This window comes from Heptranchias perlo, chromosome 8, assembly GCF_035084215.1.
Source record: "Heptranchias perlo isolate sHepPer1 chromosome 8, sHepPer1.hap1, whole genome shotgun sequence".
NCBI lineage: Eukaryota > Metazoa > Chordata > Chondrichthyes > Hexanchiformes > Hexanchidae > Heptranchias > Heptranchias perlo.
The window spans coordinates 44,306,504-44,332,038 of NC_090332.1; positions in this window are offsets into that span (position 1 = coordinate 44,306,504).

A 25,535-nucleotide genomic window follows, 5' to 3' on the forward strand; every position below is an offset into this window, starting at 1 on the left:
TGCCCGTATTGCGATGTGGGTGCAGTCGATTACACCCTGCACCCGTGGGAAGCCGGCCATGGCATGGAATCCAACCGCCCTCTCCATCTGGCTGCGCTCGTCCATGGCGAAGTTGATGTAGTGGGAGGCCCTGCGGAACAACCCATCGGTGACCTGCCTTATGCACTTGTGTGCAGAGGACTGACAGACCCCGGTGATGTCCCCGGTGGCACCCTGGAAGGAACCAGATGCGAAGAAGTTGAGGGCAGTGGTGACTTTGACGGCGACAGGTAAGAAGATGCTGCTTGGTCCATCAGGGAGCAGCTCGTCGTTAAGGAGGCTGCAGATGTCGGCGACTACCTGGCGATTGACTCTGAGCCTCCGTATGCACTGCTCCTCGGAGAGGTCCATGAAGCTGAGCCTCGCTCTGTACACCCTGTGCGGAGGGTAGTGCCTCCTGCGACGCATCTCTCTCTGCGGTTGCCCTCCCTCCTGCTGTGCAGGTGGGTGTGCCGCAGCACCGTGTTGGGGGGCCCCACCTCTCCGAGGCGGACGGCGTGGACTGTGAGGCTGCTGGGGCTGGTCATCCTGTTCGTCCTCCGACGATGTCAACGCACCACCCATCTGGCAGGTGTTGGTGTGAGGGGTTGTGCAGGGTAGGTGGGTGGGTCCTCGGACTGGGGCTGCGGTTTCGTGTCGGTCTGTCCTCTGGCTTGGCGGGGGTTGGTGGAGGGCAGGGGTTGCCCTATGTGACGCGGTGGCCTCCTGCGTGGGTGAGGGCGCTCCCCCGTGGAGCGCACCTTGGCACCTGGCACAGGCTGCTGGCTGCAACACGCCTGGTTTGAAGGGTCCTGTTTCCCCCAGTGTGGGAAACTGACTGCTTTGACCGTAAAATCCCACACTTCCTCTTTTGACAGCTGCTTCAGCTCATTAACTGACCACAACGAGCAAGTTAAGTGCTCTCAAGTGGAACCCCGCTGGCTTTAATTGCCTGCGGGATTCCCACCAGCGGGGCTTGCGCGCGCAGCCCCGCACGTCAGCGCGGTACCCGGAAGTGGCCGGGATTTCGTCCGAATCCGGTCACGTGATCGGAGATCGGGATTTTCGGGGCCCCCCCGCTGGAAACCCGCCGGAAACCCGACCCTAAAATCGAGCCCCATGTTTTTGACTTAGTTATATACAGGATACAGCCACATCAAATTGTTTCATCCTTGCTGTTTTATTAACTGAAAAACGGATTTTGCAGCGAGTTATTTTTTTCCCAATTAAATGGTGAATCTTTTTAAAATTACTTCCACCTCTAAATAGATGCTGGAAGAAGGGAAGTGGTGGGATCGGCTGCCGGGCTGCCACCAAGATAAGTCACGGGGGTGGAATTGGGCTTTTTTTTTATTCGTTCGTGGGATACGGACGTCGCTGGCAAGGCCAGCATTTATTGCCCATCCCTAATTGCCCTTGAGAAGGTGGTGGTGAGCTGCCTTCTTGAACCGTTGCAGTCTGTGTGGTGAAGGTTCTCCCACAATACTGTTAGGAAGGGAGCTCCATGATTTTGACCCAGCGACGATGAAGGAACGGCGATTTATTTCCAAGTCGGGATGGTGTGTGACTTGGAGAGGAACGTGAAGGTGGTGTTATTCCCATGTGCCTGCTGCCCTTTTCCTTCTAGGTGGTAGAGGTCGCGGGATTGGGAGGTGCTGTCGAAGAAACCTTGGCGAGTTGCTGCAGTGCATCCTGTGGATGGTGCACACTGCAGCCACGGTGTGCGGTGGTGAAGGAAGTAAATGTTTAGGGTAGTGGATGGGGTGCCAATCAAGCAGGCTGCTTTGTCCTGGATGGTGTCGAGCTTCTTGAGTGTTGTTGGAGCTGCACTCATCCAGGCAAGTGGAGAGTATTCCATCACACTCCTGACTTGTGCCTTGTAGATGGTGGAAAGGCTTTGGGGAGTCAGGAGGTGAGTCACTCACCACAGAATACCCAGCCTCTGACTTGCTCTTGTAAGCACAGCATTTATGTAGCTGATCCAGTTAAGTTCTGGTCAATGGTGACTCCCAGGATCTTGATGGTGGGGGATTCGGCGATGGTAATGCCGTTGAATCTCAAGGGGAGGTGGTTAGACCCTCTCTTGTTGGAGATGGTCATTGCCTGGCCTTTGTCTGGCGCGAATGTTACTTGCTACTTATGAGCCCAAGCCTGGATGTTGTCCAGGTCTTGCTGCATGCGGGCACGGACTGCTTCATTATCTGAGGGGTTGCAAATGGAACTGAACACTGTGCAATTATCAGCGAACATCCCCATTTCTGACCTTATGATGGAGGGAAGGTCATTGATGAAGCAGTTGAAGATGGTTGGGCCTAGGACACTGCCCTGAGGAACTTCTGCAGCAATGCCCTGGGGCTGAGATGATTGGCCTCCAACAACCACTACCATCTTTCTTTGTGCTCGGTATGACTCCAGCCACTGGAGAGTTTTCCCCCTGATTCCCATTGACTTCAATTTTACTAGGGTTCTTTGGTGCCACTCTCGGTCAAATACTGCCTTGATGTCAAGGGCAGTCACTCTCACCTCACCTCTGGAATTCAGCTCCTTTGTCCATGTTTGGGCCAATGAGGTCTGTCATGAGGCTTGGAGCCAAGTGGCCCTGGCAGAACCCAAACTGATCGCCGGTCAGCAGGTTATTGGTGAGTAAATGCCGCTTGATAGCACTGTCGACAACACCTTCCATCACTTTGCTGATGATTGAGAGTGAACTGATGGGGTGGTATTTGGCCGGATTGGATTTGTCCTGCTTTTTGTGGACAGGACATACCTGGGCAATTTTCCACATTGTCGGGTAGATGCCAGTGTTGTAGCTGTACTGGAACAGTTTGGCTAGAGGTGTGGCTAGTTCTGGAGCACAAGACTTCAGCACTACAGCCGGGATGTTGTCGGGGCCCATAGCGTTTGTTGTATCCAGTGCACTCAGCCGTTTCTTGATATCACATGAAGTGAATCAAATTGGCTGAAGACTGGCTTCTGTGATGGTGGGGATATCGGGAGGGGACCGAGATGGATCATCTACTCGGCACTTCTGGCTGGAGATGGTTGCAAACGCTTCAGCCTTGTCTTTTGCACTCACGTGCTGGACTCTGCTATCATTGAGGATTCGGATGTTTACAGAGCCTCCTCCTCCCGTTAGTTGTTTAATTGAAACATACAAGATTCTGAGGGGACTCGATAGGGAGATGCTGAGAGGATGTTACCTCTCATGGGGGAATCTAAAACTAGGGGGCATAGCCTCAAAATAAGAGGTCGCCCGTTTAAGACAGAAATGAGGAAGAATTTATTCTCCCAGAGGGTCGTGAATCTTTGGAATTCTTTACCCCAAAAAGCTGTGGAGGCTGAGTCATTGAATACATTCAAGGCTGTGTTGGACAAATTTTTGATCAACAAGGGAGTCAAAGGATATGGGGAAAGGGTGGGAAAGTGGAGTTGAGTTAAAAATCAGATCAACTATGATCTCATTAAATGGCGGAGCAGGCTCGAGGGGCTGAATGGCCTACTCCTGCTCCTATCTCTTATGGTCTTATGGTCTTGTCCACCACCATTCACGACTGGATCTGGCAGGACCGCAGAGCTTTGATCTGATCCATTGGTTGTAGATTCGCTTAGCTCTGTCTATAGTATGTTGCTTCCGCTGTTTAGCATGCATGTAGTCCTGGGTTGTAGCTTCCCAGGTTGGCACCTCATTTTTAAGTACATCTGGTGCTGCTCCTGGCATGCTCTTCTACACTTCTCAATGAATCAGGGTTGATCCCCTGGCTTGTTGGTAATGGTAGAGTGAGGGATATGCTGGGCCATGAGGTTACAGATTGCACTGGAATACAACTCTGCTGCTGCTGATGGCCCACAGTCCCTCATGGATGCCCAGTTTTGAGCTGCTAGATTTGTTCTGAATCTATCCCATTTAGCACAGTGGTAGTGCCACACAACACGTTGGATGGTGTCCTCAGTATGAAGACAGGACTTCGTCTCCACAAGGACTGTGCGGTGGTCACTCCTACCAATACTGTCATGGGCAGATGCATCTGCGACAGGTAGATTGGTGAGGAGTGAGTGGGAGTGGGGAGCACGGCACAACAGAGGCCTAGACAGTCCTTGTGGGGCCCGAATCAGCTCTGCTGCGGGCATCCTGCATTTGGAAGGGGGAGTAAGTTCACGGTAGAGGAGGCCTAAACTTTCCTTGTGGGGCTGGGAGGTGTGTTCATGTTCCTCCTGGCCCCTCAAAGAATTTTTTAAACTTACTTTTTGGGGTCTTTATGCTCGCATCTCCTTCCTCGCTGGGTTGACATGGTGGGAAAACCACCGCTGCTTCCCGCTCAGGCCAGCTGTTAAAAATTGCAGTCAGGTCCCGATGGTGTCAGCTCCCAGCAGCTACAGGGCAGGTAGGTAATTTGGATGGTTTTAACTACCCACCCACCTGATTTCCAGCGGGTAGATTGGGTTAAAATCTCCCCCAATGTGTTTACGATAACACTACACATAGCAACCAGAGCAACTCCCTGTGGTAAGAAAAAGTAAATTGTACACAGTTTTATTTAAGTGTTTATTTTTAGCAGTTTAGGCTTAATATTGTAACAGTAAAACTCTGACATTTGACAGAGCAATGTAACGATTTAGGTAAAGATAATCAGGGTGTGACAGGACAGGATGGAAAGTTTAACGGTAATAGTGTATCAGTGAATAAGGTCAAACCAGGGAAAAATGGTAAAAAGTTAAAATTAAAGGTGCTTTATCTGCATGCACAAAGCATGCGTAACAAGATATATGAATTAATGGCACAAAAAGAGATAAATGGGTTTGATCTAGTAGTCATTATTGAGACGTAGTTGCAAGGTGACCAAGGTTGGGAACTAAATACTACAGGGTACTTGACTTTTCAAAAAGACCAATAAAATAGAAAAGGAGTGGGGGGATAGCCCTGATCATAAAAGACATAAAGACAGTAGTGAGAAAGCATCTTGGCTTGGAAGATCAGGAAATAGAATCAGTATGGGTGGAGATGAGAAATAACAAGGTGCAGAAAACACTGGTGGGTGTAGTTTATAGGCCCCTTAACAGTAGTCATACTGTTGGATAGAGCATTAATCAAGAAATAAGAGGAACTTGTAACAAAGGTAATACAATAATCGTGGGGGACTTTAATCTTCATATAGACTGGGCAAATCAAATTGGCTAAAATAGTTTAGAGGACGAGTTCATGGAATGCATTCAAGACAGTTTCCTAGAACAATATGTCATGGAACCAACCAGGGAACAGGCTATTTTAGATCTTGTCTTGTGTAATGAGACAGAATTGATTAGTAATCTTATAGTAAGGGATCCTTTGGGGCGGAGTGATCATAATATGATAGAATTTCACATTGAGTTCGAGAGTGACGTACTTAAGTCCAAAACTAGAGTCTTAAACTTAAACAAAGTCAATTATATAAGTAAGAGGGCCAATTTGGCTAAGATTGATTGGGAAATTAGATTAAAAGATATGATGGTAGATAAGCAATGGCGAACATTTAAAGAAATATTTCATAATTCTCAACGAATTTACATTCCATTGAGGAATTAAAACTTCACGGGAAAAGTGATCCATCCGTGACTAACTAAAGAAGTTAAGGATAGTATTCGATTAAAAGAAGAGGCTTTAATGTTGCCAAGAAGAGTAGTAAGCTGAGGTTTGGGAGAGTTTTAGAAACCAGCAAAGGATGACCAAAAAATTGATAAAGAGGGAGAAAATGGAATATAGATTAAACTAGCAAGAAATATAAAAACAGATTGTAAGAGATTGTACAAGTACGTAAAAAGGAAGAGATTAGCTAAAGTAATTGTGGGTCCCTTAGATGCAGAGACAGGAGAAATTATAATGAGGATTAAGGAAATGGCAGAGACGTTAAACAAATATTTTGTATCTGTCTTCACAGTAGAAGACACAAAAAACATACCAGAAATAATGGAGAACAAAGGGTCTAATGAGAGTGAGGAACTTAAAGTAATTAATATTAGTAAAGAAAAAGTACTGGAGAAATTAATGGGACTAAAAGTCAACAAATCCCCTGGACCTGATGGCCTACATTGTAGGGTTCTAAAAGAGGTGGCTGCAGAGATAGTGGATGCATTGGTTGTGATCTTCCAAAATTCCTTAGATTCTAGAATGGTCCCAGTGGATTGGAAGGTAACAAATGTAACACCACTATTTAAGCAAAAAGGAAGAGAGAAAACAAGGAACTACAGGCCAGTTAGCCTGACATCTGTAGTCGGGAAAATGCTGGAATCCTTTATTAAGGACGTGGTAACGGGGCACTTAGGAAATCATAATATGATTAGGCAGAGTCAACACGGTTTCATGAAAGAGAAACCATGTTTGATAAATCTATTAGAGTTTTTTGAGGAAGTAACTAGCAAGGTAGATAAAGGGGAACCATTGGATGTAGTATATTTGGATTTTCAAAAGGCATTCAATAAGGTGCCACACAAAAGATTGTTACACAAGATAAGGGCTCATGGCAGTTGTGGGTAATATATTAGCATGGATAGAGGATTGGTTAATGGACAGAAAAGAGAGAATAAGAATAAACGGGTAATTTTCAGGCTGGCAGGCTGTAACTGTTGAGGTGCCGCAAAGATCAGTGCTTGGGGCTCAGCTATTTACAATATATATTAATGACTTAGATGAAGGGACTGAGTGTAATGTTTCCAGGTTTGCTGATGATACAAAGCTAGATGGGAAAGTAAGCTGTGAAGAGGACACAAAGTGCACAATTTTAATATGCCGGTGGGAAGAGTCTGGGGTGGGGGGGGTGATTTGCGGGCGCCAAACCGGTAAGGGAAGTAGGCAGAAGTAGGCAAATTAAAGCCTCTTCAAGGTTTTGCGCCCAGCAGCCAGCCTGATTGATAGGCTGGCGGCCGACAGGAGCTGCACATCTGAGCGGGGTGGGGGGGAGAAAGAGAGAGAGATCGGAGTGGGGAGGGAGACATCGGACTTCAGAGAGGGGAAGGAGTCATCGGTTATCAGAGGTGGGTGCAGGTGACATTGGACATCGTAGGGGGGGAGACATCGGACATCAGAGGGGGGTACAGGTGACATCGGACATCGGAGGGTGCTGCATGTGACATCGGACAACGGAGGGCGGGGTGCAGGTGACATCGGACATCGGTGGGGAGGGTGCAGGTGACCTGTTTGTAAGGTGGGGAATGTAATTTTATTTAGTTTAGTTTTCACAGATCCAGCCCTTCCCGTTTGGTATCGCCAGGCGTGAATCGGAAGCCATGGGAAAGCTACCCAGGTAAGGTTAAAATCTTTTTAACTACCCACTATACAAAAAATAAGCTACCTTAAGTACCACAATGAGGTACATTTGCTGCTTTAAATATCGTCCCGTCAGCTTTAATTGCCGGCGGGACTTCTGGGTTCAGGAACGGTGCGCACACCCAGAACTCCGGGTTGTGCGTGGTCTTCAGTATGTTGGAGCCGAGATTCCTGCCCGCTCCAAAAAATCACGATTTTCTTTGCCCCCCTTTCATTTTAAAATTGAGCCCAAAGAGTCTGCAAACGGATATAGACAGATTAAGTGAGTGGGCAAGAAAGTGGCAAATGGAGTGTAATGTGGGGAAATGTGAGATTATTCACTTTGCTAGGAAGAATAGAAAAACAGAATATTTTTTAAATGGTGAGAAACTATTAAATGTTGGTGTTCAGAAGGATTTGGGTGTCCTTGTACACGAAACACAGAAAGTTAACTTGGAAGTACAGCAAGCAATTAGGAAGGCAAATGATATGTTAGCCTTTATTGCAAGAGGGTTGGAGTACAAGAGTAAGGAAGACCTGCTGCAATTGTACAGGGCTTTGGTGAGACCACACCTAGAGTACTATGTACAGTTTTGGTCTCCTTATCTAAGGAAGGATATACTTGCCTTAGAGGCGATGCAACGAAGGTTCACTAGATTGATTCTTGGGATGAGAGGGTTGTCCTATCAGGAGATATTGAGTAGAATGGGCTTATATTCTCTGGAGTTTAGAAGACTGAGAGGTGATCTCATTGAAACAAATAAGATTATCAGGGGGCTTGACAGGGTAGATGCTGAGAGGCTATTTCCCCTGGCTGGAGAGTCTAGAACTAGGGGACATACTCTCAGGATAAGCGGTCAGCCATTTGGGACTGAGATGAGGAGAAATTTCTTCACTCAGAGGGTTGTGAATCTTTGGAATTCCCAGTGGGCTGTGAATGCTCAGTCATTGAGTATATTCAAGACTGACATCGATAGATTTTTGGTCTCTAAGGAAATCAAGGGATATGGGGATTAAGTGGGAAAATGGAGTTGAGGCCAAAGATCAGCCTTGATCTTATTGAATGACGGAGCAGGCTTGAGGGGCCGTATGGCCTACTCCTGCTCCTATTTCTTATGTTCTTATTTGGAGTAACTATTATTGTAATATTAATATTTGTTTCAGCAGCACAATGTGTGAGCTGAAAAGAGGATAAGGGTTAAAAGTCCCCTGTGTAAATGGTAATCAAATCAGGGCTTCCTGAGCATAATTATTTATGCATGGCAAAATGCTGGTAGGTCTCTATCCCAGATGTAGTGTGTAGTGTGAGTACGCAGACTTTTTGAGTCATGCAAAAAGTTGTGACAAATGCTGAGTCCAAAATCACTGTGAATTTGTGCTAGTGGTTATACGGTAAAATTACTTTCTTTTGGTGTTTTAAATCTTGACGTGTAAAGCTGCTTTTTTTTCAGACATAAAACAAACCAGCAACATAATAGCACTTTAAACAAAAGTAACAGAGTTTAATTTGCATATAGTTAATTAAGTGACCCTTAGCAATGATTGCTGATGAGGATTTTCATAAGCAGATCAAGTTCAGCTAGCATGACTAAAGAGATTTTGTATAACCGTTCTGCTATTGGCATTCAGTAGATGCCATCTGATGGAGCTCAGTTGTCCAGTTTTAATATATTTAGCGCCTAATGTGAGCATGCAGTTGGAAATGGATTAATTATATTAACTTTATTTAAAATAAAAAGTGTTAATATCAATTGCACAGTTGTTTGCAACAGTGTGTTACTAATACAAAGCAGCGATGAACATGTCTCTTTCCAGGAATTAATAAATGCAATTTATAAGGAATGTTAACTCAGAATTTAATGCTTTGTGGGCAGCAGCCAAACTGATTAAATAATAATTAGAGCAGATTTCAAGGGAAAGGTAAGGAGAGACTGCAACAGAATATAAAATTAGGTTTAAAAAACACTGGTGATTGCCAACATGAAAATGAAGATATAAGCATGCCTGTAAGATGATAGCACAGCTAAAGGGTTATATTAACCCTAGAGTATTTATATTAGTGCTATTCCCTTGTGTAAAAGCAAATGCCAAGATTTAGGAAATACTAATCCTTTTGATGAAAAGCCCAGATGAAATATTAAGCTATTTTTCTATTTCGGATGCTGATTGACCTCCTGTGCATTTCCAGCATATTTTATTTTTATTTCAGGTTTCTAGTATTGTGTTTTTTTTACTTTTAATCTAAAAACCTTTGAGAACTTTTTTTTAAGTGCAACAAAGCAGTGCAATCAGTAGAGCAAGAGTACATTGGGTATGGGTTTGGGCATGGTCCATCTGGAAGTTTGGGGTGGTAGTAGGTTGCTGGGACCTACCCGTGCATTAGATGGTTTGATTTTGTACTCCCTTCTGACCTTAGGGTCCAGATGGATTTGTGGTGGTGGGTAAGGGAACGGTGGACGAGAGGAATGTGCCTGCAGGAAGAGCCTCCACAGATCCCAATTACTCCAGACTCACTATGCATTATTTGGTTTGATTAATAAATATCCCATAGTTGCTTTGTCCATATGTTTGTTGTGGAAGATGTTCGATGGTGCTATAACTGTAGGCTGCCCTTGCTGCAGTTGGTAGTGAAAACTGTGCAAGTTTGGAGGCGGTGGGAGTTCCTTCCTCTGCTGACAGCAGGCTAAGTAGACATGGGCAAAAGATAAGGCCAATTACTGCTCCAGTGAACTTCAGAACCTCCATCCAGAAGAGCAGCCCTTAGATTCTACTTACAAACTTCTGTTTGGAGCCAAGTACTCAACTGTTTGCATTACCAGAATGCACCAGTAGAGTTTTAGGGCATTCAGTTAAATCTAAAAGGATCGTCTAAGGTACCATTAATTTTGGGGATGGGCAGCAAAGCTTTATGAATTGTGCTTTGTGTTATTATCGCTCCTTATTTTCTGCTTGTTATAGCAGTTTTATAAAACAACGGGGGTGATTTTTGTAAGTGGTGTAAATCGGGCAGGGGGTTAACCTGGGCATCCACTCCACCCCCCTGATGATGTTGGCAGGAGGCCCAATCAATTTTTGTGGTTGGGCCTCATTTAAATACAACAGGCATGCTGTCAGCTCTAATCGCGCTGCTCATCATTTGGGCGGGCAGGAAATCCAACAAGCCTGCCACCACTTAAAGGCAGCCTGGCGCCACTTAAAGGGGAGATGCACTTTTCAAAGGTGGTCAGTGGTAAATGCTTTAGTGAGGCAGCAGGCAGCATGCCGTTGTCCAAGGCCCCTCAATTCTTCAATGCAGCTATGTAAGTGCTCGTGGATCAAGTTAGGAACAGGAAGGAGGTTCTCTTTCCCTCTGATGGGCAATGGGGGCTCCAGAAAATTAGCCAGCAGCAGCGGAGAGCAATAGCTGGGCAGGTCAATAGCCAGTTTAATAAGATAGAGTCTTGTGGGATTAGCAGGCAAATTTTGGAATGGATAAGGAATTAGTTCTTATAGGTAGAACGTTGTTATTAATGGCAGTGATTCTGAATAGTTACTAGTGGAGTCCCGCAGGGATCGGTGTTATCCTAGAGCCTCAATCTGCTGCTTCCGGTTGTCTATGAGGAAACTGATGAAAGTGTTTGCACTCGCAAATATTGCATCAGTCACCTGCTTCATGCAAGTATGAACTGCAGACTGCAGACTGACTGATGTTGCTGATTCCCCTGTGCAATTTGAAAGGAGCCAGAGGCAAAGAAATTAAGGGCTGCAGTCAGGGGTGTACTGGCTATATGGGAAATTGGGAGATTTCCAGAGTGCCCCCATGAATGGCTCTTAGCGTTGTGTTTTTAGCAACACCCTCTTTTTCTGTGAGAATCCCAAAGAATCCCACAACCTTTCGAAGGGGCCAGTCTGCACCTGGCTGCAGTGACCTTGACAGTAATAGGCAAAGCTGTGCTAGCTTTGGCAGTTGGTGGCAGGTCTTGTTGCAGGAGGTGACAGAACATCTGACACCCTTCTCAGAGAACTGTAGTTTTGTTGTCCTGGGCCTATACACTCTGTCGGGAGAGTAAGGATTCCTGCAAGCACAACTACTTCTATTTGGTCTTCCTGCAGCTGTTGCTCTGTTTGTTCCTTCCTCCTGTTAATGCTCCTCCTCCTCCTCCACCTCCTCATCCTCTACCCATCTGGAATTGTCAGAAGGACCTCCATGAAGAGTTCAGAATTTCTGTATAGCCACTACAAGCACTTTAAGATGATCTGAATAGCAATAAACCATTTACAATACGTAAAATGTCTCCCAACCTTTTCTGCATTCTGGCTTAGAGCAGTTAAGTATCCCTTTAAATACCACTGGAAATGGCCGGCTCCCAACTTGTACATTGCCTATGGTTTGTGACAGGTTGAGAAACTAGTTATACTAATGCGGGTAGAGATGAAAATAGCTTTGAGTTCTTCTCTGCATCATTTGACTCTTATTTGAACACATTTGCATACATTAACCTCGGTGGCGGGGAAACTTTTAGGAACAATAATCCGGGACAAAATTAGTAGTCACTTGGACAAGTGAGGGTTAATAAAGGAAATCCAGCACGGATTTGTTAAAGGCAAACTGTGTTTAACTAACTTGATTGAGTTTTTTCATGAGGTAACAGAGAGGTTTGATGAGGGCAATGCGGTTGATGTTGTGTATATGGACTTCCAAAAGGCGTTTGATAAAATGCCACATAATAGGCTTGTCAGCAAAATTGAAGCCTGTGGAATAAAAGGGGCAGTGACAGCATGGATACAAAATTGGCTAAGTGACAGGAAACAAAGAGTAGTGGTGAACGGTTGTTTTGCGGACTGGAGGAAGGTATACAGTGGTGTTCCCCAGGGTTCGGTACTAGGACCACTGCTTTTTTTGATATATATTAATGACTTGGACTTGGGTGTGTAGGGCACAATTTCAAAATGTGCAAATGACACAAAACTTGGAGGTGTAGTAAACAGTGAGGAGGATAGTGATAGACTTCAAGAGGACGTGGACAGACTGGTGGAATGGGCGGACACGTGGCAGATGAAATTTAATGCAGAGAAGTGTGAAGTGATACATTTTGGCAGGAAGAACGAGGAGAGGCAATATAAACTAAATGGGGTGCAGGTACAGAGAGACCTGGGGGTATATGTGCACAAATCTTTGAAGGTGGCAGGATAGGTTGAGAAAACGGTTAAAAAAGCATACGGGATCCTGGGCTTTATAAATAGAGGCATAGAGTACAAACACAAGGAAGAGCAGAGAAGGTTAAGAGGAGAATTGATAGAAATGTTCAAAATTATGAAGGGTTTAGATAAAGTAAATAAAAAGAAACTGTTCCCATTGGCGGAAGGGTAGAGAACCAGAGGAGACAAATTTAAGGTTGACACAGATTGACAAAAGAACCAAAGGTGACATGAGGAAAAACTTTTTTACGCAGCGAATAGTTGTGATCTGGAATGCGCTGCCTGAAAGGGTGGTGGAAGCAGATTCAATCGTGGCTTTCAAAAAGGAATTGGATAAATGCTTTAAGTGAAAAAATTTGCAGGGCTATGGGGAAAGAATGGGCAAATAGGGCTAACTGGATTGCTCTTACAAAGAGCCGGCACACGCTCGATGGGCCGAATGGCCTCCTTCTGTGCTGTAACAATTCTATGATTCTAACACTGGTAAGGCCTCAGCTGGAGTATTGTGTTCAATTCTTGCCACCACACTTTAGGAAGGATGTCAAGGCCTTAGAGAGGGTGTAGAAGAGATTTACTAGATGGTACCAGGGATGAGGGACTTTAGTTATGTGGAGAGACTGGAGAAGCTGGGATTGTTCTCCTTAGGACAGAGAAGGTTAAGAGGAGATTTGATAGAGGTGTTCAAAATCATAATAAAGTAAATAAGGAGAAACTGTTTCCAGTGGCAGAAGGGTCGGTAACCAGAGGACACAGATTTAAGGTGATCGGCAAAAGAACCAGAGGCGACATGAGGAAAAATATTTTTACACAGCAAGTTGTAATAATCTGGAATGCACTGCCTGAAAGGGTGGTGGAAGCAGGTTCAATAGTAACTTTGAAAAGGAAATTGGATAAATACTTGAAGGGAAAACATTTATAGGGCTATGGGGAAAGAGCAGAGGAATGAGACCAAATGGATAGCTCTTTCAAAGAGCCGGCACAGGTACGATGGGCCGAATGGCCTCCTACTAAGATACTATGATAATGAGGCTTCCGTTTGTTTCCGATGGGAGTGCTGGCTGCCAAATCTGAACGGGCAGACCTCCAGCGGTAAGTCAGCAGGACTTTTTTATCAGCTTTCGGCCCACTACGGGTTCCTTTTGTAAGCATAAACTTCTTTGAATAATCTAAGCACCAACATCTACGAATGGTGATATAGCAGAAGAATTCAAAGCACAGAGTAATTCAGTACATGGTGAGTTAACTTTTGTGTTCAAACTCATTAGTGCGAATGTTAAAATCATCATATTCATTCCATTATTACTAATTTAATTTTGAAAACATAATTAAGGCACACTGTTTATCTGACGCTAATGGGTGTATCCAGAGAGCTGAACAGGAGGAGGGAATGATATTTAAGGAAAGCAACATTATTTCTAATGTGGAAGGGACACTTCCTGGGACCAACTCGCAGTAAAGGTACAATTTGTTTCCTGTGAGCAAATTATGTTAAGAGTAAATATGCTTAATTGTGTTTATCAACACCATTGCAAAATTAGCTTCCTCAAGCACCAATAGCAGTAATTACAGAACATGTACATTGTTCTAAATGCGATTGGTCACTTTAATACTGTATGTCTGAGAGACAGTCTGAATTTACAGATTTCTTCATACACTTTGTTTATATTAATTACTGATTCTCACAGATTGTCACTCAGGAGATGTTGATAGTTTGCTAACCCTAGTCTGACTGATGGACTGGGTAAAGTAGAGATGAGCTCCAAAGACATTTCCAAATCCAAATCAATCTCAACTGGGTCACTTTGAATCTACTGTGATTTTTCTGAATTGCCCCATTCAGATTTGGGTGACACATATGACCAGTCAGGGTATGTAGATGCCCAGGGTATTTGTACATATATGTAGCAATTTGAAAAACTTTTTTATCTGTTGTAAAGAATGGTAGTTATGAATCTTCTAAATAATAAAAAATAAATATCACTTCAGATGATCACCAATTTATTTCATTTAAATTTGCTGGTACTTGAATTTATATTTGCTGTTGACCACCTCCCCCAAGCTGACCAGGACATTGTATTTCCAGCAGAATGCTATGGTATATTTTTGGGTTTCTTTATTCTTCTTCACTCCAGATTATATTGACTTCTGTTTCTCACAGTAATCTCATAGGTGAGCTGCAGCTCACTATATCTCAGGGAGTATTTTCACTTGCCAAGATATCTAGTGTGCGAGGGATCAAACAGAGAAACCTTCAGTTTATTTAAGTTACTGTTTTTATCTCCAGATCTCACATGACCCTCCTTGTCTTTCGAAGGTGGCAAAATAACAGTCCATTGGACTGCGATGTAGGGTTTGACTGCCAAATAAATTTATTAAACAGTAAAAGAACAAGGGAATAGCCGCAGGAATAAAACATATATTTTAACAGTTGTTATTGAGCTTAGCTAACTGCTACAGTCATGGAAAATAATAAATAATTCATAACTGCTGCACTAAACTACGATATAAGTGATATTCTTTCATAGCAGTTGCTTTTTCTCACCATCTACAGCCACTATCTGGCCTAACTCTCTTTGACAGACACTGATTTCAACAAGATAGGTTGATAAATACCTGCAAAGAAGTGACCAGGACAAAGCAAATTTAAATAACTATTAAATTCAAAATAGCTGCCAAATCAAGCACATATTTGAACCAATCCTACATGACGTTTGTATTTGAATTGAATGACTTAACTATTTAGAAAGGAAAGAAGGAAGACTTGCATTTACATAGTGCCTTTCATGACCTCAGGACATCCCAAAGCACTTTACAGCCAATGAAGTACTTTTGAAGTGCAGTCACTGTTGTAATGTAGTAAACACGGCAGCCAATTTGCACTCAGCAAGCTCCTACAAACAGCAATGAGATAGTGACTAGATAATCTGTTTTTAGTGATGTTGGTTGATGTTGGCCAGGACACCGGGGAGAACTTCCCTGCTCTTCTGTGAAATAGTGTCATGGGATCTTTTACGTCCACCTGGGAGGGAAGACGGGGCCTTGGTTTAACATCTCATCTGAAAGACAGCACCTCCGACAGTACAGCACTCCCACAACATTGTACTGAAGTGACAGCCTAGATTTTGTAGTCAAGTCTCTGGATTGGGCCTTGAACCACAACCTTGTGATTCAGCGGTGAGAGTGCTACCACTGAGCCACAGCTGACAACTACGTTTTTGGATATACTCTGTATTTATAAACAGGATATGTCATAGCCAGTAGTGAGATACAATAAATATCTTCACATGTGAGGGTGAGTGGATAACTTGCAAGTGATGATAAATGGTCTGCTACATCCAACTGCTGACTGTTTTGCCTTCTGTTTTTGCCACACATGAGGAAAGCCAGTATATGCACTGGGATCTGGACTCGAAGGAAAGAAAAGTAAGAAATGGTGGATCCACTTCTTACATTTCTCACGTTAACATCTGTTCAGTAACCCGACACACACACACCCCATGCTGGGTCAAATATATGTATATTTAAAAAACAGCCATTTGTTATTGCACTGCAACAGAAGTAACAGATAAGAGGGAGTGAATTAAAGGCTGCAGTCTAATGATATTCCCAAATGATATTCCCAAACTGTTTCAGCTTTGCAGTTTGTAAAGGTTTTCTGAACCTTTCCATTTGGTTATAACCTTGTAACGCAATCCCAGGGATCCATTTTTTACATGTATACCTTATGTGCCATACTGCTAGAATTCTAGAATGGCAACCCATCTTTTCTTGGTTCAAAGCAGGTTAAATGATAGGTCAAAGCAAATTGTAACCCACAACGGGTTCTACATGTGACAAGTTTCAGCAGAAACAAAGTTTGAAAAAGAAAATAGTCAGAATTATTGGGATTTGTGCCAACAGTGTCCTGATACTAGACAGACTATCCATTGTCACTGCCACGTTTGACGAAAATGAAAAAAAACACTGCAATCTCTTACATGTTAAAAGAAATATTTATAACAACATAATTAATAAAATGCTTGTCTGACAGACTGGCAGGCAGACACACACATCACCCCTGTAATCCATGTCTCCTGGCTTTACCGTCCTTGCAGTAACATAATAAGTAACAGATGTCACAGGGCAGAGTTACTGAACTGTACATAATAAAAATAAGAGGAGGGAGTAGAGAAACCAACTTTTAAGTGTTATTTTTACTAAATTTATGCTCATATATTTAAATGTTATCTATAAAATGAGAAACTCTGGATCTGCTGAGGAATATTGCAATGAAAGTTTTGAGATGTTTGTACATTTATATTCAGTTCATTAGTGGCTGGAATATGGCCCATCACTCTGCTGCTTGTCCCACCTTCCACATCTGGTTAATATCTTTCAAGGGGCTTCCAGTAAAAGGTAACCTCATGCAGTAGGAGTTTTTCATTGCACAGGCCTGTTTATATGTGACCATGCCAATACTGTTTAAAAAGCTATTCTCTGCACAGCACACCAGAAAGATAAATGAAGTAAAGCATATGTGCCAAACCACAATGGCTTTGAAGGCAGAAATAACCCCTATGACACTGTTTTTGAACTGCATTCATCAGCAGTAGTTTTTTTTCCCTTTTGCTGCCCTTTTCATATGTCTGTTAGGTAACATTGCACTTCCTCATGTTCTCCTTTGAGTTCAGAGTTCAAGCAGTCATAAATATTGTTAAGTGCTACAAATCTTTTTTACAGTACCATTCTGTGACAGGGTTCAGTCTTTTTGTTGGAAAGTGCAATGCGAATATGTACAGTGTCTTGGCACTCCAGTCAGCACTGGCTGCGCTTCCTGTCATACAACAGTCACGATATTTGTGCTGAGTAGAGAAAAGACCAGCTTACAGCCAACAAAAATAACACTTATTCTCCACAAATAAGCAAATTGTGAAACCACATTACTTATTCAATCATTTTTTCCTTTCTCTTGAAGCCATGAATTCCTGCTGGGGTACGGTTCCATAGTCACCAGTAGTCCACCAGTATCTTGTCAAAGTGGCTATTTCCTATGTGTGAGTCAAGAAAGTGAGTATTGGCAAGCTACTCTACTATGAATATCATCACAGCCAAATCCAATCCTCTTCTCGCCCAACACCCACACACATGCATTTTTCAGTTGTCATCCGAAGTGGAAACTTTGGCTGATTTTGCCCTCCCTAAATCAGGAGTATTGACACCAATTGCAGCATCCAAAGCCATCAGATTCTACAATAAGAAGACATACCCTTAAAATTAGAAGAGAGGGTGAAAATATACTCTACAAAAGAAAGAACGTGGATTTACATCTTTCATGATCTCAGGCCATCCCAAAGTGCTTTACAGTTAAAGAAGTATTTTGAAGTGTTTTCATTGTTGTAATGCAGGGAAACACAGCAGCTGATTAGCACATAGCAAAGTCCCACAAAAGCAATGATCAATGACCAGATAATGGGGATTAATTTGGATAACCCCTGAAAACAGGCATGGGGATCGTGGTACGAGATTAACCCACGCCTGTTCATTGCGTTGCAGGCAGCACATTAAATACATGCTACATTCTGTTTTACATAATTTCTGCGTGCAACCAGCACTTCCTAGAATCATAGAATCATAGAAAGGTTACAGCACGGAAAGAGTCCATTCAGCCCATCAAATCCATGCCGGCTCTAAGCAAGAGGAATCCAGCTAGTCTCACTCCCCCACCCTATCCCTGTAGCCCTGCAGATTTTTTCCTTTCAAGTACTTATCCAGTTCCCTTTTGAAAGCCACAGTTGAATCTGCCTCCACCACCCCCTCGGGCAGTGCGTTCCAGATCCTAACCACTCGCTGTGTAAAAAAGTTTTTCCTCATGTCACCTTTGGTTCTTTTGTCAATTACCTTAAATCTATGTCCTCTGGTTCTTGACCCTTCCACCAATGGGAACAGTTTCTCTCTATCTACTCTGTTTAGACCCTTCGTGATTTTGAATACCTCTATCAAATCTCTTCGCAACCTTCTCTGTTCCAAGGAGAACAACCCCAGCTTCTCCAGTCTATCCACGTAACTGGAGTCCCTCATCTCTGGAATCATTCTAGTAAATCTCTTCTGCACTCTCTCTAAGGCCTTCACATCTTTCCTAAAGTGCGGTGCCCAGAATTGGACACAATTCTCCAGTTGTGGCCGAACCAGTGTTTTATAAATCATGACTTGTACTGTTTATTGGCTGCACACATCAGCAGGAGGCCTGATATGTGAGTGGCTAGTGGCTACTTAAAGGCAGTCTGCACTTCTTAAAGGGGAGGTGCATTGTGGCTGCAAGAAGTGGTGGGAGTCATTTGAAAACTGATTATGCTGTGATACTTGGAGGAATGGCTGAACATATGAGAGAGGGTGCACCAAGATTTTCTAATAATGCACTGGAGGCCTTGGTGCAAGAGGTGGAGAGAAGAGGAGGCACCTGTATCCGCAGGGGGGCAGGAGACCCTTGAGATATATGCTCATGAGGCTGTGGGGGGAAGTAATGGCAGAGGCCAATGCCAGGAGTGTAGCTCCAAGAACGTGGATGCAGTGCAGGAAGAAGTTTAATGATCTGACCCGAGTTGTCAAGGTGAGTGAGTTCAATCTTCAAATGACATGCCCTATCGACTGCACCACTAGCCCCATCCATTGTTCAATGCACTACAGCCCCAACACCCACCTAACAATAATCTCTATCAATCAGTAATCAACCCTTCAATTCATAAGCAAAAAGCTACGGATGCTGGAAATCTGAAATAAAAACTGAAAATGCTGGAACTACTCAACAAGTCAGGCAGCTTCTGTGGAGAAAGAAACAGAGTTAATGTTTCAGGTCAATGAACATTCATTAGAACTGGAAGAAGTTGAAGTTTAACAGTTTTTAAGCAAGTACAGAGCTAGGGAAAGGGGGATGGGGAAGAAGCGGGGGGAGAAACAACAAAAGGGAAGGTCCATGATAGGATGGAGGGCAGGAGTGATTAAATAGCAAAAAGGATGATAATGCAATGCAAGGAGGGTGGTAATGGGACAAGTAAAGAAACAAAAGATGGGTCTAGAGGAGCTGTAAATGGCAACAGCAGAACCATTACCAGCTCCTGCTGTCCGATAAAAAGGGAGCAGTGGTTATGATCTGAAGTTATTGAAATCAATATTGAGTTCAAAAGTTTGTAAAGTGCCTAATCGAAAGATAAGGTGCTATTCCTCCAGCTTCCGTTGAGCTTCATTGAAACAGTGGACCGAGGACAGAAAGGTCAGAATGGGAGTGGAACAGGGAATTAAAATGGCAATCGACCAAAAGGCCAGGGTCACGCTTGCAGACTAAGCGAAGGTGTTCAGCAAAGCGATCACCCAATCTACGTTTGGTCTCCCCAACGTAGAGGAGACCACATTGTGAGCAGTGAATGCAGTATACTAAATTGAAAGGAGTACAAGTAAATTGCTGTTTCACCTGGAAGGAGTGTTTGGGGCTCTGGATGGTGGGAAGGGAGAAGGTGAAAGGGCAGGCATTGCATCTCCTGCGCTCACATGGGAAGGTGCCATGGGAAGGGGACCAGTTGTTGGGGGTGATGGAAGAGTGGACCAGGGTTTCGCAGAGGGAACAGTCCCTTCGGAATGCTGAAAGGGGAGGGGAAGATGTGTTTGGTGGTGGCATCGCGCTGGAGGTGATGGAAATGGCGGAGGATGATATGTTGAAAGTGGAGGCTGGTGGGGTAGAAGGTGAGGACAAGGGGGACCCTATAATGGCTCTGGGAAGGAGAGAAAGGGGTAAGGGCAGAAGTGCGGGAAATGGGATGGACACGGTCGAGGGCCCTGTCAACTACAGTGGAGGGGAATCCTTGGTTGAGGAGAAAGGAAGACAAATTGGAAGCACTGGTGTGGAAGGTGGCATCGTCAGAACAGATGCAACGGAGATGGAGAAATTGGGAGAAGGAAATAGAGTCCTTGCAGGAAGAAGGGTGGGAAGAAGTGTAGTCAAGGTAGTTGTGGGAGTCAGTGGGCTTATAGTAGATATTGGTTGATAGCCTATCCCCAGAAATGGAGATAGAGAAGCTAAGGAAGGGAAGGGAAGAGTCAGAGGTGGACTATGTGAAGGCGAGGGAAGGGTGGAAATTGGAAGCAAAGTTGATGACATTTTCCAGTTCGGGGTAAGAGCCAGCAACGGCACTAATACAATCATCAATGTATTGGAAAAAGAGGTGAGGAAGCGGACCTGAGTAGGACTGGAACAAGGAATGTTCCATGTATCCCACAAAAAGGCAGGCATAGCTGGGATCCATACAGGTTCCAATCTTTTATTTGGAGGAAGTGAGTGGAGTCAAAGGAGAAGTTGTTCAAAGTAAGAACAAGTTCAGCCAGGCGGAGGAGGGTGGTGGTGGATGGGGACTGGTTGGGCCTCCGTTCAAGGAAGAAGCAAAGGGCCCGCCGGCCATCCTGGTGGGAGATAGAAATGTAGAGGGACTGGACATCTATGGTGAAAAGGAGACGGTTAGGGCCAGGGCACCGGAAACTCTTAAAGTGGCGGAGGGCATTGGAAGAGTCGCGGATGTAGCTTGGAAGAAACTAGACAAGGGGAGAAAAATGAGAGTCAAAATAGTAAGAAATAAGTTCTGTAGGGCAAGAACAGGCTGAAATGATGCGTCTACCAGGTCAGTCCTGTTTGTGGATCTTGGGAAGGAGGTAGAAGTGGTCTGTATGGGTTTGGGGGACAGTGAGTTTGGAGGCCGCGGGGGGATGATCTCCAGAGGAGATGAGGTCAATGATGGTCTGGGAAACAATGGCTTGATGTTCGGTGGTGGAGTCATGGTCCAGGGGGAGGTAGGAGGAATGTCAGGCTGAGCTCTTCTTCCATCGCCTTCGCCCCCGTGCCCAATTCTTTGACGAGGAGTCCTCCCCCCGCACAGTGGACCCTTTCTCCCACCTTCAGAATTCTCGTTCCACCTGGACCGCTCCCTTTGGACTCTTACCCTCTCTTGATCTTTTCATTGGGAACTGTCGGCGTGACACCAGCTGACTTGGTCCAGGGGGAGATAGGAGGAGGTGTCGGAGAGTTGGCGTTCAGCCTCCGCAAGGTAGAGGTCTGTTCACCAAGCAACAACACTGCCCTTATCAGCAGGTTTAATGACAATGTCAGGGTTGGACCTGAGAGAAGAGTGCTACAAGTTCAGTGGGAGATAGGTTAGAATGAGTGAGGGGAGTAGAGAAAGTGAGATGGTTGATGTCACGCCGGCAGTTCCCAATGGTTTCAAATCAGCGTTACACACTGATTCGCATTATGACCTGCCTGCTCTGCATGTTGCTGGCTGTCGTCAGGCGCGCATGCACACCATCCCCTTTCCATTGGAAGTGTGAATGCGCATCTTGGACCCTATTTTGAAACTTTAGGTGGCTGCGTAGCACCTAAAAAAACAGACGCTAAGCGGCCCAATGTATCCCCCAATCTGTTTTAGTGATAGTGGTTGAGGAAGTAAATGTTAGACAGACACTGAGAGAGCTCCCCTGCTCTTCTTCAAATAGTTCCGCAGGATCTTTAACATCCACCTGAGAAAGAACAGACATGGCTTTGGTTTAACATCTCATCTGAAAGAAGCACCTCCAAAATTGCAGCACTCCCTCAGTAATGCACTGAAATATCAACCAAGATTATATGTTAAGTCCCTGGAGTGGGATTTAAATCCACAACTTTCTGATATCAGAGGTAACAGCATTACCACTGCACCAAGGCTGATACCAGTAGTCAGATTTAACTATTTTATGCAGAAAGTGGTGAATGTATGGAATAGATTGCCAAGGGTCTGATTGCAGCAGGAAATTCAAGGGAGGGTTTGATAGGTATTCATAGAGGGATATGACAGACATTGAAACCAGTCAGATGGACTTCAATGGTCTTTTCTTGTCCTATAGGTATCAATATTCATACATTCCTCTGTAAGCTATCCTATCCGAGATCAGTGAAATGCTGCATAGACCAAGGATTAAACCTGTGGGCTTTCTCTTCTGTGCCACACAGAGGTGGTGCATTTATCCACTGAGCTGACCAGGTAAAAAAACTTTCTCACTGACAAAGAACCATCTATAGATCAAACATAATGAATTGTAGCTATGTTAAGCACTTGTAATTGATGCTGGTAGTGATTTCACACAGAAGTCGCCAGGATATTGATTTTTAGAGTTAGATACAGCCAGTTTGCACAAGGAAAGTTAAACCAGAAACATAGGGTGACACCCTGACAGCCATTAAGCTCTGGAAGTAATGAAAACCTCAGTGAGAATTTTCTCTTCATTTGTAGTTAATTTCCACACCCAGATGTCAAATTCAGTTTAACAGCCATTAAAAAAAATCTTATTTTCCTTGAAGTTCAAAGTTGGTAGCTTGAACAAAGAACTAAACAACTGACTATAAACATTACCCAAGAAACCTTTACACTGTCAAACCTTTGAAGACATTTCTAAATCAAAAATCAAGATTGCAACCCTAATTTCATGAAGATTCACTGGCTCTGGGAGTGGGGTGAAGAAAAATGCCGGGATTTTTGAGGCTCTGGCTGAGTCACACACTGGATCTTGCAGCTTTCTCGTTGCTTTCTTGGTGACAGTGATGCTCACCCATCTGAAGCAGGTGCAATTGTTTGTGAATTGCCTGGCCTATAGGAGTAGGCTTTTCAAAAGCGAGCAACACTTGACAATTTTTAGTGGGAAAGTTAGATTTTCTTTGCATAATTATATCGCTTTATCTGCATTTTTATTGGTGCATTCTTTTTTGTTGATTAGGCCTGATTTATTGCACTGCAAGACTTTTATTTCCACCTTTGGCCCTTATAATCTTCTAGCTGCTATTTCACTTGTAACAACCAAAATGGGCAAAATTTAAATTGTATTGGGAATTGCATTCATGCTTCTAGATTTGGAAAAGAAAGAGCAGTTCTTGAGACGACAAGAAAGGCAAATGCAATAGTACCTCAGGCATTATTATAAGCACACCCAAGCAACTCTAGTATCTCCATTTATCAGTCCAGTCCTTCCTGGACCTATCTTCAGTGCTTCTGCTCCACAAAGGGGCTGTCAAATAGTTGTGCCATCTCTTGGAGGCAGACCAACAAACAACTTGTACTACAAGGACTTCCTATGGACATGAATGCATTAAATTTTTACACCAACAGATGCATAGTCCCACTCCACCTAGACTATCCCCAGGTTTGGAAGTTGTAAAAACATGTATGAAATAACATATGCAATTTTCCAAATGTGTTTTCTATCATACAGCATTTGAGAAAAATCATGCGTGGCATTTCTTTATTTGAATATTGAAATAGAATACTACCACAGAATATTTCTTCATTGCCAACATTCTTTCAATAATCTTATTACATGTCAACTCATTAACTGTTTTCTGCTAGATTGTAAGATCAATCCAGGTTTGTAAATAAGTTTTTAAATTTTGGCTAACATTCTGTACATACACAGACACATTAGGACTGTAAGACTTGGCTAAGAGAAAAATGGCTCTCAAGAGAGTACTTTCTGGTACAAAGAGTTACATTACACACAGAACACAGCTTTGAAATCTGACCTGTAGACTGCGACACATGGCAGCTCAGCAGGTACAGGCACACAAAGCACAATTGTAGGAGAGAAGGGAGTATAATATTGATATTTACTAAGGAATGGCAAAACGTGTCAGAGTTTTACTTTAATAGTATTGTATGAAATGTTTTTGGGGAGTGGAGGTTCTGGAGTGCCATAAAAACAGTACAACTAATGATCACAGAATGATTAACAACAAAGAACATACACAGGATGTCGGCTGAAGGGTGACTGTCCTGGAAAGGAGCAAGGATTTAGAAGCTGAGAAGCAAATAAAAACATTGGAGAAAGAAAACACTTGCATTTATGTAGTGCTGTATCATGTCCTTAGTACATCTCAAAGTGCTTCGCATCCAAGGAATTATTTTTTGAAGTGTGGTGACACAGCATGGTCCCATAAACAGCAGATGGGATAAATGACCAGTTAATCTGTTTTTAGTGGTGCTAGTTGAGGAAGAAATGTTGTCCAGGGCACAGGGAGAGCTCCTTGCTATATCCAACTGAACAGGCTTACTCAAGACCTGCTACCTGTTTGCCCATTCTGCTAACCTGTCTATATCTTCAGACCTCCTCGTTATTTACCAAACTTCTGGAGGTCGGGGCTGGGTGGAGTGTTTCTCAGGGCAAACCAATGTTGCAGTGGGGACCTGAAGCAAGCCCCTTATTTGCATATGCAACAGATGTGTTGTTTGCCAGAGCTGCAATTTATGTCAACTTTCCCTGTGATGAGAATAGCCAGAATTAGCAAGCACTTGGATTCACGTCTCTGGCTGGCTCCCCACAAGCACGTGGCAATCCGAGCACCACCAAATCAACCAGCAGCATTCGTCAACCGCAAGGCATTTCATTCCATCAATGTGCAGCTGGTCTGCAACCACAGGAAAAGGTTCATGCAGGTCTGTGCGAGGTTCCCTGGGAGCTGTCATGATGCTTTCATCCTGCGGCAGTCCAAAATCCCCGACATATTCATACCCGGAACCAGCCTTAAGGGGTGGATGCTGGGATTCAAAGAACCCCTCTTCAAACCTGGCTGGTGACACCTCTGAGGATCCACTAATCAACCCCAAGAGCGCTACAACGACAGCCATATAAACATCAGATGTATCATCAAGCAAGCCATCAGCATGCTCATGATGTGCTTCAAGTGCCTGGACAGGCCTGGAGGCGCCCTTCAGTACTGCCCAGCGAGGGTCTCTAGAAAGATCGTGGTGTACTGCGTTTTGCACAACATTGCGCAGCAGCAAGGATTAGAGGTGGAGGAGGAACAAAGTGCTCGTTACGCATCATCTGATGACAATTGCAATGAAGAGGAGAAGGAGGAGGATGAGGATGAGGACGAGGAGGAGGAGGAAGATGAAGATGGGGCACCAAATGCCAGACCAGCTCCTCATATTGCTGCTCGGGATGCCCGGGATGCTCTAATAGCTCAAAGGTTCAGTTAGTCGCTCACACCGGACCAAAGTAACTATCACATCCTCCGCCCTCT